Raw genomic sequence first — 13,129 nt, 5'->3', positions numbered from 1 at the left:
AGTGTGGCCTCAAACTCAAGGTCCTGGCTGTTACAGGGGCCAGGTTCTTTCAGAGTGAAGACTATCTGGGCCCAGGGAACAAGGCTAGTAGTGGTTCTAGGGGTTTCATATAACCACTTCTGGCAGATCCTCCACCCTCCCTACAAAGCCAAGTCAGAATAAATAAACCCTCTCCAGGCCACTTTAAAAAAGAGATCACAATTCTAAGGAGGTACCAGGAGCAGGGCTCAAAGAGAGCAATAGAAGGTGTGACAGCTGCATGCAAGTCTGCACACCACACATTCATTATCCAGAGGCCCAACCTCCCAGCCACTGGACTTCTCACCACCAGCCCAGTCTCCCTCATCTGCTATTAGCTCCCAAAGCCCAACTGGGTCACCCCCTTCTAATAAAGCTCCCAAGAAAAGGGGCACACTCTCTGATCTAGTATGCAAGGGCCTACTACCCATTCACACCTGCAGGTCTGCTCACTGTGCCTTTCTCCCAGCTCACCCCCAGTCTTGCACAAGCTTTCACATAGAGGCAACTGGAGTGGAGAATGTCTTTGCACAGAGCTGGGGATTCACACATGTGTGATGTCATGATTTTCAACTTGACTTTTTCATTCTTATAAAGACATAGAGAGAGAGACATACACAGAGGGAGAGACACCACAGCACTGTGACTTCTCCATGGTGCCATGACACTTCCATGTGGTGAAGGGATCTGAAGCTGGACCGTGAGCATAGCAAGTGACCCTCCCAGCCTAGTAAGTTCTCTTTTGGCCCCAATTTCCTTTGTCTAAAATGTCCTCTATACTTCTGCTACTGTCCTTCACCCCCTGAATCAAACTTGCCTTTGACACAGGTCCTTCCCTTGAGTGGGGTGATGGAGACAGGGTGCTCCCGGGACAAGTCCAGACCTCTTACCCCACTCTTTCCCTGCCCCTACTGTGATGCTTACTGCCATTCCTGGCTGGGAGCAGACTGGGAACAGCTCCAGGTGAGGAAAGAGTGGGTGTCTTGTTCTAATTCATATGCCCAGAGAGATGACTTTTTGTCATTTGCACAAAAACTTAGATGGCATCTTTGCCCCAGTTCCAAAATGAGTGCCCTCCCCTACCCCATGTGAACCTCCCTATGGATTTAGTTACCTTCCTAGGCTGCCACATGCGGCTCCATGGATCCTTTCTCTGAAGTCACACCCATCACTCCAAATGACATCCAGCTGGAAGTGACCTCCCCTCTCTCCAGATTGGAAGCCACAGGAGATTTTCATTTTGATTTTTATCACCTACCAGGGCTGATAAGTATACAAATTTTTGTTAAGTGAATGAACAATCCTGCAAGCAGAAGGCAAATTGAAAAACTAACTTTATAGATTTACCCAACTCACTTGGACTTGTGACTAAGGTTCCAGGGCCACTAGCTAGGGGTTGGGGTAAATGGTGGAGTTAACAGCTAGACCAGACTCAATGTCCAGGATATTAAGCCAAAATGTCATTCCTTAAGCCAAAATGTCATTCCTTAGATGCCTGGACTGCTCAAGGTCTCCCCCTGGATTGACCCTTATTTCCAACTTTCTGTGGCTTAGGGTTTATCTCCTCCACTTCTCTTCTTCTTATCAAGCTTCTCTGCATCTCTATCCAGGAAAGCAGGGACATACATACGCACAGTTCTGAACTGACCAGTACAAGATGGAAGAGAAGGGGTGAAGCAAATTGCAATTTCCTGAGTACTTTCATTATGAGAGTTACATTGGATTCCCCAGAATCCTCCAGAGGTTCTACCTTCACTCATAAAACCATGAAGACCCCATCCAACTGCAGCCACCCCTCCAGTCAGGCATGTCAGCCTGGCAGCCTCCACCCAGCTCCTCCCACAACCAAAGCTGCCTGTCCCATCTTGAGTCTCAGCCCTACCCCAGTCCTGATGCCAGTTCTAACTGGAAGTCCAAGGTGCTTCAAGACTCCAGCCTCAATGCTGAGAGTCATAGTCGGGGCAGGTGCTTCAAGATAAGTAGCCTTAACCCAAATCTGTTCTATGAGCTGTCACCCTAACCCTAGGCCTGTGGCAGGTCAGAAGGCAGGTGGTGCCAGGTGCCAGTTCCTATCAGTCCAGCCCCTGCATGTAACTGGGCCAGGGCTTGAGAAATTCCCAGAGCTGGATGGACCCTGGGGGCCTTTCCCACATTCCTTCATTCCTCAAACATGAATCAGATCACTCCCCTGTTCTGGAAAGATACAACACACAAACCTCTATTCTAGGAGCTCCATCCAAAGATGAAGACTGGCAAGTAAACTGATCATCATAAATGCAGCTCACTAAAGGCTATAGTGATGTTGGTCAAGCCCAGGCAGGGCCTGGGGGGTGGGAGTCACTCAAGGTAGGAGGCCAGATTCATTCTACTGCTGGGGCTACAATTCAAGGAGGCTGTGATCTAGGTGTCTCAGACTATATTACTGAATGTTTGTTTCCATGGAAATGCCACACAAACACACAATGGTGTTGGTTCTGTTATGAAGCCAACATTGCATTGCAGAACCTTCAGCTAAGAGATTGGAACAAAGCGCAGGATTGGCATCAGATCTATCATCTAGGTGGTTGTTTCTCCTGGAAATTTGTTTCCAGATCCTAACGACCAAGTTACAGCCACAGCTTTGTAACACACTGTCATTCCCAAAGAGCTAAGGACTGCCATTACCTTCTTGAGAGAGCTTCTAAGGTGGGGTTAAGCAATCTGCCCTCTGGGCTCTACAGGTTATTTTTGATCAGGTCCTGCACACACTTACCAGCTCTCACCTTCTCCAACTCACTCACTTCCTTGGTTGTGATTTACTTTGGATTGATTTACTATTAGTATTGTGCAGTGTATAAATGCACACATGCATGTATATTTGTGTGTGTGTGTGTGTGTGTGTGTGTGTGTGTGTGTGTGTGTGGAGAGAGAGAGAGAGAGAGAGGGTAGGTGCTCTCTCTATAGACTTGCTATACACATGAAGCTTCAGTGCTTACTTCTGACAGAGGTGGCCACACCTCTCTGGAATAGAGACCCAGGAACTCTTCCAGTTTGTGGAGATTACTTTCTTAGGCATCAGCAGAGGCAGTCCCAAACTTTCTCTCCAGCCTGAAGAAAGTATTTCTGGCTTCTGGAATCTATCAGATACTCACTGTATCTATGACGTGACTACCATGAGTAATGGCATGAACTCTGGAGTCACCCCAAGTTAAGTTCATATTCCAGCCCCACATTTACTGAGGGTAGGATCATGAGCATGTTATATTGTTACTGATCCTGACTTTCTCATCTCAAAGGGCTGCTGTCAAAATTTACCAAGACACTATAATGAACCCTTGATATGGTATCCAATACTCTTCACATGCCCACTAGTCGGCAGCCAATGTAATCTTGGTTGCCACATTGTGACCCAGAATACAGTTTCTCTTCATTAATGAGTACCCATTATCCTAACTCAAAAGTTAAAAATATATTCTCCATCTCTGATGCCTCAGTTCAGGCCACCATCAATTCCCATTTATAAAGGCCTTCTTCCTAGCTCCGCAATATACCTACCCTCCAACTTCTTCACACCGGTGGAGATCTTGGAGACAAAGTCAAATTAGACCTGTATCCAATGAAACTACCCTGTTAGTGCCTTTTATAACCAAGTTTTGGCTTATCCTTCCAAGCCTCCTTTCTCTCTGTACCATCCCTGTCTTGCCTTTTCTCCTACCATACAGAATCACTGTTTTTCTGAATGGGCCCCGTGCATTTTGTAAATGCAGTTCCCTGTACTGTTCCTCTCATTAGTCTGCTTGGTTGGTTCACACTCAGCTTTCCAGGCCAGTTCAAAGGCCACCTCCATGATGAAGGCTGCCACATACCCCCTCCGAGGTAGCATCTAGTGTTTCTTTCTCTAGAAGCCTCCAGTACTTGGTACAGGCCATGCTGGCTTATACTACCCCCCCACCCCTGCCACCCTGTGTAGTCATTTTAGTCATGACTTTCCTGCCCTTTGAGATTCTGTATCCCCCTGCCTTATTCATGGCAGGAATGTCAGCGTACTCGGAGTATGCAAAGGACCACCTTTTGCCTGTCTGGCCACCCAACCCAGTAAACAATAAGAAGCCAAGTCAGCTTTGACTCCACTGACTTGCTTTCCTCAAGTGACAAAAAAAAAAAAATCTCCTCCTACAATTTAGATACTTCTGCCCAACCTGAGTGCCATGTCTGTCTCCACCTGGCTTTTCACCAGCTTTTCTGGGGACTCCCACAGGACCCAGCAGGGCCCCAGGTGGGGAGGGTGGAGCCTTTGGTTCCAGGAAATCAGAAAATTAGTCAAGCTGCACACTCCCCTGCCAGCTGTGAGAACAGGTTTTCCCCAAGCCAAGGGACCGACTTGTAAGATCATCAACAGCAACAAATATTTACTCTGCACATGGTTTTGCACTTGCAAAAAGGAAGATGCAGCACCAGAGCAACAGCTTCTAAGACTTGGGCTAAGACACCCCTGGGTACAGAGCCCCACTCTGCCACTTACAAGCCGCTTAGCGCCCCAAGTCTCAATTTCTACAGGAGGATACCAAATGCAAGGAAGGAATGTGAGAACTAAATGAGAGCTGATAGCAAGTAAAAGACAAAATGACCAATACAAAGAGCAGAAGCAAGGACATAGTAGATGTTCCATGAAGGAAGCCTCTCCTCCCACCACTTCTACTCAAGTACATTTGGGGGTATGCTATTGTATAAGACTTGGTCTTTTGACAGTTGCTCATAATTCAGGGGAAAGAGGGAATGATAATTAAATTATACTTCATAAATATTAAGGCATGGTAAACAGTAAAGGTATGATAAGAAAAAAGAGCTTAAGAAACAGAGAGGAACATTCTAGGATGACTTATCACTATGACAACAGTGAATAAGAACAATGTAGGAGACATGGGAAGAAGACATGAGCAGGGGAAGAAGTAAGTTCCTGTTTAAAGGCTACTTCTTAGAGCCTCTATCCAATAACAAAGCAATCTATTTTCTTGTAATTTATTTATTTATTTATTGTTTAATGAAAGAGGAAGGTAGAGATAGAGAGAGAAAGAAAAAGAGGGGCACTCTTCAGCTCTGGCTTATGGTGGTGTGAGGATTAAACCTGGGACTTTGGAGTCTCGGGCATGAATCGTTTGGCATAACCACAATGCTATGTCCCATGTCCAGAAAAGCGATCTAGAAATGGCAATATGACCTCACGAATTCCATGCCTATCCTCACACTGCTCCCTTCACCTAGAATGTCCTTTCTTCTCCCACTATAGTCTATGGCCATACCACCCTGAACACGCCCTGTCTCCTCTCCCCCCTACCTTCTCACCTACATTTCCCTCCAGCTCCCTTATTAACTCCATTTCCCTTTTCATGAAGTGATCCTACAAGGGTTTTCTCTTGTCTGTCTTTCTTTCCTTCCTTTCCTTTTCTTTTCCCTTTCTCTTTCTCTTTCTCTTTCTCTTTCTCTTTCTCTTTCTCTTTCTCTTCTCTCTCTCTCTCTTTTTCTTTTTTACTTCTTCCTCTCCACCCCTTTTTCCTGGTCAGACTTTGCCATCAGCAGGATTAAAAGCCACTTCTCAGTGTTTCTATAACTTGCTTAGCAAACATTACCAGTGAATTGAGCATATTATTATAAAGCACTGCTTTGTGAGTGCTCCACCAGATTGGGAGAACTCTTAGGGGCCCCACCTGGCACTCTGTAGGGGCTCAACAGATGCAGTTACTGAGGCTTCCTCCCATGCGTCCCTTGGCATGAAGTGTGGTGTCCATTGCTGGGTCTGGGAGTATAAATGCAATCTGCATTGATCTCTCAGAATTTAGCAGTCATATTCCATCCTGGCTGAAAAAAAACAGCTGGGATAGGGCATTCCTCACTTCTCAAGATTTCCTGATGATTTCCTGCAATCTTCCCCTCAGCCTACTCTGAATCTGACTGAATAAAATTCCCAGAAATTAAGCCACCTAGTGGGTACTACTTAGAAAAGACTGGCTTAGTTGGGATGATGGGGGAGGATTTGAGAGGAGGGGCAGGGTTTCCAAGGAAGATAGGCTGGAGGAACCATAGATCTTGTGAATAAACTATGGGCACATGGACTTGGTGGCTGGGCCTGACTTTGAAAGGACCAGTGATAGTGTGGGCATGGGGTAAAGGATGTCATAATTAATTTCTTTGTGTTATTGCCAACAGGGTTGTCAGTAGGGGCTGGTGGCTATTTTTTTTACTTATTTTTCCTTTGATAGGACAGAGAGAAATTGAGAAGGGATGGGAAGATAGAGAGAGAGACACTTAGATACTTGCAGTACTTGCTTTACCACTCATGAAGCTTCCCCTCACAGGTGGGGAGCAGAGGCTTGAACCTGGGTCATTGCTTGTGGTAACTGGTGCACTTAACCAGGTATGCCACTACCCAGCTCTAATAGTTAATTTTGTGTATCAAACTGATTAGACCATAAGATGGCCATATATTTCACCCACTGTTATTAGGTGTGAACAATGGCATCATCAATAGACTGATAAAAGCCGACTGCATTCCCCCCTCCCCTAAGTGGAAGGCCTAATTCCATTCACTGAATATCTTGATAGAATAAAAAGGCTGAGTAAGAGGGAGCTTTGCCTGTCTGACTATCTGATCTGGAAGTGTTTTTTTTCCCCTCCAATCTTTAGACCTAGATAAAAAAACATTGGCTCTTCTTGAGTCTCAAGCCTGCTGGCTTTCACGCTGAAAATGAAACTTATACAACTGACTCTCCTGGGCCTCGGGCCTTTGGATTCAGAATGGAGCTATGTGTGAGCTCTCTTGGGTCTCTAGCTTGCCAACTGCAGATCCTGGGGCCTCTCAGCCTCCATAAATCACATGAATCATTTATAATCTTCCTTTCATTCTGTCTGTCTCTTTGTTTATCTCCCTCTCTCACTACATATCTATATCTATCTATAGATACTTATCTATCTTACCTATCCATTCACCCATTAATTTAACTACACACACACACACACACACACACACACACACACACACACACACACACTCCCTGCCTCCCTTCCTACTGGTTCTCTAGAGAAACTAATACAGAAAGCTAAGGCTATAAATTCTCCAGATCTCAGGAGGTCTCCCACACTGCTCATATGAATTCCATTTCTTCATTATGAGTGAATGCTCCCAACCTTCTCATATCTAGAGTTGGCCACACTCTTGGAGGAGCTCCTACAGATGGGGACAGGCCCTGATCCTCTGCAGATCCCCAGCACTCAAAGTGGGCCCCAGTGACACTGACTGGGTAAACAGATTCCTCATACTTGTCTGGGTAGTCCTGAACATTTCAGGCACACTCACACTTGGATTGTCCTTCCATCTCTATGGTTCTGTGAGAGGCAAGACAGCGACTGTCAGCACCATTTGGTAGGTGTACAAATGAAGACTGAAAAGGAGCTAGTGGTGTCAGGGATCCTGTCTCCAGTACATAGGACTTTCTCTGGAGGGGATGAGAGAGGCAGGCAAAATACTGCCCTACTTCCAGGAGTCTCTTCCTTCCCACAATACTGGCAACTATTCAGTGCACACTTACTATAGTCTGGGTTTTATTCCTGGGACTTGAAGCAAGTAAGATAGACAAAGACTCCCCCCTCTCATTTTAGAAGGAAGTGATGCACAATAAAAATCAGAACAAGTAAATTGTAGTTTATATTTACTATGTACTATGGAAACAAAGTAGAACAGAGTAAAGGATTCAGGAATGCTAACATAGAGGTTGGTCACTCATGTAAGTACTTGCATTCGAGTAGGGCTCAAGGAGATGGCAGCTGAAGAATGACTTGAAGCAGGTAAATGGAGCTATACAGATATATTGGAAGGGAATTCACAGACATAAGTGTAAGGTTTTTTGTTTGTTTGTTTTTGTTTTGTTCTGTTTACCAGAGAACTGTTCAGCTCTGGCTTATAGTGCTTCTGGGGACTGAACTTGGGATCTTTGGTAACTTGGGCATGAAAGTCTTTTTGCATAACCCTTTATGCTATCTCCCCAGTCCAGGCCTTCACAAAGAGAGCAGTAAATACAAAGGCCCTGAGCTGGAGTGTCTAAGCACATTACTCAGAGCCTTTTAAGTCAATGTGAAAACTAGAGATTTAGGAGAAATGAAGACATGGCTTCATGTGCCTCCATCCCAGCTGAGCTTCAATGGATGCTACCCTTCCCAAGGAGCACAATTCAACTTGAGCCAACAGTGGGTGAGCCAGAGGATGCCTGGATGGAAGAGGGAAGAACAGACAGAGAAAAGGCAGGAAAAAAATGTTCCTTGAGGGCGCTGGGTGGTGGCATACCTGGTTAAACACACACACTGTACTAAATGCAAGGACCCAGGTTTGAGCCCCCATTCCCCAAATGCAGGGGGGACACTTCACAAGCAACAAAACATGTCTGCAGAATTTATCTTTCTTTCTCCTTCTTTATCTTCCCCATCTCTCTCAATTTCTCTCTATCTTATCCAATAAAATGGAGAAGAAAAAAAAAGGTCACTAGGAGCAGTGGATTTGTAGTGCTGGTGCTGAGCCCCAACAATAAGCCTGAAGGCAAAAAAAGAAATGTTCCTAGATTACTGTCCTCAGGCTTGGCCAGACATCCCCTTGATCTTGCCTGTGGGCCTGGATTTGGAGTTGGGCTCCAGACCATCCTGGCCACTCTACAGGAATGATAGTGAGTAAATTTTTCAGCTCCTAGGAGGAGCTCAGTGACAAAGTCAGAGTCAATTCCTGTGGGGAATTGTATTGCAGGTAGACTATTGTTAAGGGTTGTATCCCAGCCGCTGCCAGCAATGTGTTGCTCAGCTTATACAGGGAGACAGGGGCTCTGCTCTGCCTCCACTGTAAACTGACAGATGTAAGAAGCAGATCAGCTCCCACAGTCGAGATGAAGTCGCAGTCAGCAGCCTAATTTTAGACTGAGCATCTGCTCTTCCGCCCCTGAGACTCGGCTGTCTGGGATTTGCTCCGTCTGGAATTGCCAGAGAAACAAATCCTGTTCTATGGATACAGGCATTGGTGGGGACCACAGCAGAGCTTGCCAATGGGCCAGCGTCAGACAGAGGGCTCCTTGGAGCCCTGCCACACCAGGATGCCCATGTCTTCACTGCTCTACTAACTTACACCCAATAACCATGCTTCCCTGGGGGTGCCATGTTTGTTGGCTTGCTCATTTATTTTGGGTGAATTTAGTTCTTTAAAAAATTTTAATAGTAATTTTGCAAAATTATACAATAATATGGTTATAATTCTACAATGTTCCTACCACCAAAGTTCAGTGTCCCCAATCCCCTTCCAGCAGAAACTATAATAGTTGTCCCAAGGCCAAGGATATGGGTTGACTTAATATCTCTACCTCTGTCTCTTTATCTATATCTGTATCTGTATTTTTGCCCATTTTTCTACAGTCCTCTCTTCACTTCCTTCCTATGTCACACCTATACCTACTACTTCTTCCCAATGTCTTTCTTTTTCTTCTTCTCCCTCAGATAAGAGAAACAGTGACTGACTGCCTCTGGTGTTTTCCAGATTCACATCCTTTTCAGTGATGATATAAAAAAAAAAGATTCTATGGTCCAGGATGTGGTGCAGTGGTAAAGCATTGGATTCTCAAGCATGAGGTCCTGAGTTCAATTCCCGGCAGCACATATACCAGAGTGATGTCTGGTTGTTTCTCTCTCCTCCTATCTTTCTCATTAAAAAAATAAATAAATTCTAAAAAAAAAAAAAAAAAAGATTCCTGGTGACAGGTGTTTTGGGTCCTGGTGGAACTGAGGTCCAGATCCCTCTGGTTATCTTCCTCTATCATTTCCCCCCTCTGGGAGTATGGACCAAAATTATTTTTTGGGTGCAGAAGGAAGGAGTTTGGGCTATTGTAAGTGGTTTACTGCCTGACATGAATGTTGGCAGGTCGATTCATATCCTCAACCTGTTTCTATCTTTTCCTAGTTGGGTAGGGCTCTGGAGAGGTGAGGTGAGGTTCTGGGACACGTGGTGTTTATTTATTTATTTTTTTACATTTCCATTCTGTTTTCCCAGAAAGTTTGCAGGTCAAATATGGGAAATGCTTCCACCAGAACAGGAAGACCTTTATAGACAAAGAAAACTGGCTGTGCAAAGGCCCTGAGGTGGAAGTGTGCTGAGCATATTGAGCACAGAGTAACTCTTAGCCACCTCCTAGCACAGCCAGGAAGATTGCATCCTGATAAGCACAGTCCAGGAAGACCAGGACTGGGAAGGCAAAGGGCAGGACCCATTGTTTGCAAATCTTCTCCAAAAGGTTTCTCAGAGGAGGTGACTTGAGCTGGACTTTGAAGAGTTAGTGGGAGTTTCTTAGTGGGGGAAATAAGACAAGGCCATCAAGGGAGGGGAAATAAAACCTTAAAAGAGCACAGGATGTTTAGGAAAATTCTGAAGAGAAGGAAGGAGAGAGGGAGGGAGGGAGGAAAGGAGGGAGCACGGCATGGAGGAGAAAGTGAGGAATCTGTGTGTTCAACTCTAGGCTAAGGAGTTGAACTTGTTCCTGGAGGTGAGAAGTCTATGGAGTGGACTTAGGAGAAGGAGCTCCCACAGATGAAGATAGGAGCTTCCAGGTGCTAAACTCAGGGCTCTCCCATCTGGGAGAGAAAGCCACCTTCCTTATCCACTTGTCCCATACTCACTCTGGTTCTATATGACCTTCCTTGGACTCCCCAGCACACACACAAAGGGCAGGACATGCTAGAGGTGCTCACGTCACCTCACTATCCCACCTGAGTGCTGGGTATTTGCCTTCTACCCTCCTAACCACTGTAGTCACTGCTTTGTCTTCACCTTCATCCACAATTCCCTTGGGCAAGACCCCCTTGGGTATCTCTGGATTCAGCTTCTCCACCTGGGGCTGCAGACCCCTTAAGAGTGACCCACAGACTGCTGAGGCCTCTTCCTACTTCAGCATTTCCCTGAATACCAGGGAAGCCTCCCTTTCTGGAAGGCAATCCATATTCTCTGGGCTTTTGACCAACCATACCTTGCCCAACTCCTTCTACCCCCTTAAGGTGCTTATTATCTACCTTTTCTTATAGGTGAGAAGAAAGGTTCTAAAGAGGTTAAGGGGAGGTTGATCACACAGCCAGGAAGTGGCAGAACTGGAGAATGGAGGCCAGTCTTTCTGTGTGTCCATCAGGCTGCCCTCATCTCTGAGGGCAGGGCCTGAGCACTGGTGCCTAAAGCAGAGAAGGTCTAGTTCTCTGGCAAGACTGGGTGACAACAGGATAATCGGAAGAGGAAGAGAGCTAGCCCAGGGACCCTGCCTGAAAGCCCTTGAGATAGAAGGAGTTAAAAGCTTATGTAAAGAGATTTACAAATAGATCCTTCAAAACAACATTTGGATGATTTAAGTGTTAAGGAATCAGAACCATATGGATTTAAATGTCCCTGATGTTACGTATGGTTTTAAAAAATTAGAAGGAAATGTACTGGGAACACACACACACACACACATAAAATATGTGAGGCCAGATCACATTTTTAGCTCTGTGGGCAACTTCTCCCCGACTGGTCCTCCCCTAACCCACCCCTTCCCAGTCCATCCTGGTCTTCTTCCTCACCAACAGGGGCCCAGCCCCTCCTGAGGGAGCTGGCCTGAGAGAGAGACTTCCTAGAACATCAGGCCTGATGTGCTAACCACAGGCCCATGAGCACCAAATAGCTGGAGCAGGCATGGCTGGGGGCTCCCAGAAGCCTGCTGGGTGGCCTCAGGTGGAGGGACAGTGGGAACGCCAGTTTCCCAAGTGGTCCATTTAGGACAGGAAGAGAAACTGTGGCAGGACCGGGTGGTGGCCCACCTGGTTGAGTGCACATTACAATGTGCAAGGACTCAGGCTCAAGCCTCTGGTCCCTACCTGCGGGGAGATAGTTTTACAAGTGGTTAAGTAGTGTTGTAGGTGTCTCCCTCTTTTATTCTCTCTCTCCTTCTTTGTCATCCCCTTCCCTCTTGATTTCTGGCTTTCTTTATTCAATAAGTAAATAAAGATTATTAAAATAAAAAATAGAAAAAGAAAACTGTGGAGTAGCTTTGGGGAGGCAGACACTTTGAGGTGCAGTACTTTCCACTCCTTACTGCTTCTGCGCTTCACTCAACTTCTTCAGCATCCTTATCACCCACCACAGGAGGGGACACACAGCCTCAGAAAAGTCAGGTGCTCTGTACAGCTGGCTGACAGGGTGCCAAGCCACAGCCTGGCCTTCGTCGACACACTCTATGGGCTGCTCCCTCTGTACTTCACTGTGTGAAGCAGACAGAAACAAACATACATAGAGAGAGAGGGAAAGAAAGGAAGAAAGAAAGAAAGAAAGAAAGAAAGACACTTATTTGTGTTAGCTCCTCCAGGTTAAAAGTTTATCTGGCTGGTGTCTTGAGGTCCCTCTGAATACAAGTAAAGTAGGGTTGGTTATGAGTCTAAATTGTAGATATTGTAGATAGTATTGAGTTAGGCTGGGAGTGGGGTGGGGTGGGGGTTAGAGGTGGGAGGTTCTCACATCACCAGGAATTGTCTGGTCAGTTCCAGAAGTAATAGAAGAGAAGGAAAGCTGTTCATTTGTGTATATGCAGGGAGTCGGGGGGGGGAGGTGGCAGGGGGCAGAGATGGGCATTGCTGAGCCCTCACTGCAGCCTACATAGCTGGAAGAGTAGCCTTTCTGCTGTAGAGTAGGAATCATGCAGGGGGTGGGGAGCAGGCAGTGGTGCATCTGGTTAAACACACACACTACAGTGAACAAGGACCCAGGTTCAAGCCTCTAGTCCCCACATGCAGAGGGAAAGCTTCACAAGTGGTGAAGTAGAGCTACAGGTATCTGTCTCTTTGTCTCTCTCCCTCTCTATCCCCCACTTTCCACTCAATTTCTCTCTTTCTCTGTCCAATAATAAATAAATAAATAATGAGGGGAGGGGAGTCATAGGTGCAGCAACCTCAGGTAAGTTTCTCAAGAGCACAGTCTAATCCAGGGTTCTCAACACTAAGGGCTCCAAGTGATGGTGCACCTGGTAAAGCAGGTATTGCCATGTACAAGGACACAGGTTTAAGCCCTCTAGTTCCCACCTGCAAGGGGGAAGCTTCA

At 46.0% G+C, this 13,129-nt stretch overlaps 1 protein-coding gene across 3 annotated transcripts in view; it reads right to left on the bottom strand.

Moving 5' to 3' along the window:
* HIVEP3 (HIVEP zinc finger 3) overlaps positions 1-13,129 on the bottom strand; it is a 577,811-nt gene that overhangs the window by 134,787 nt on the left and 429,895 nt on the right. The gene's annotated exons all lie outside the window — the stretch shown is intronic.

Source organism: Erinaceus europaeus, chromosome 13 (assembly GCF_950295315.1).
Source record: "Erinaceus europaeus chromosome 13, mEriEur2.1, whole genome shotgun sequence".
Lineage (NCBI taxonomy): Eukaryota > Metazoa > Chordata > Mammalia > Eulipotyphla > Erinaceidae > Erinaceus > Erinaceus europaeus.
The sequence above is the reverse complement of the archived record's forward strand: the minus strand, read 5'-3'. Positions and strand labels throughout refer to the sequence as shown.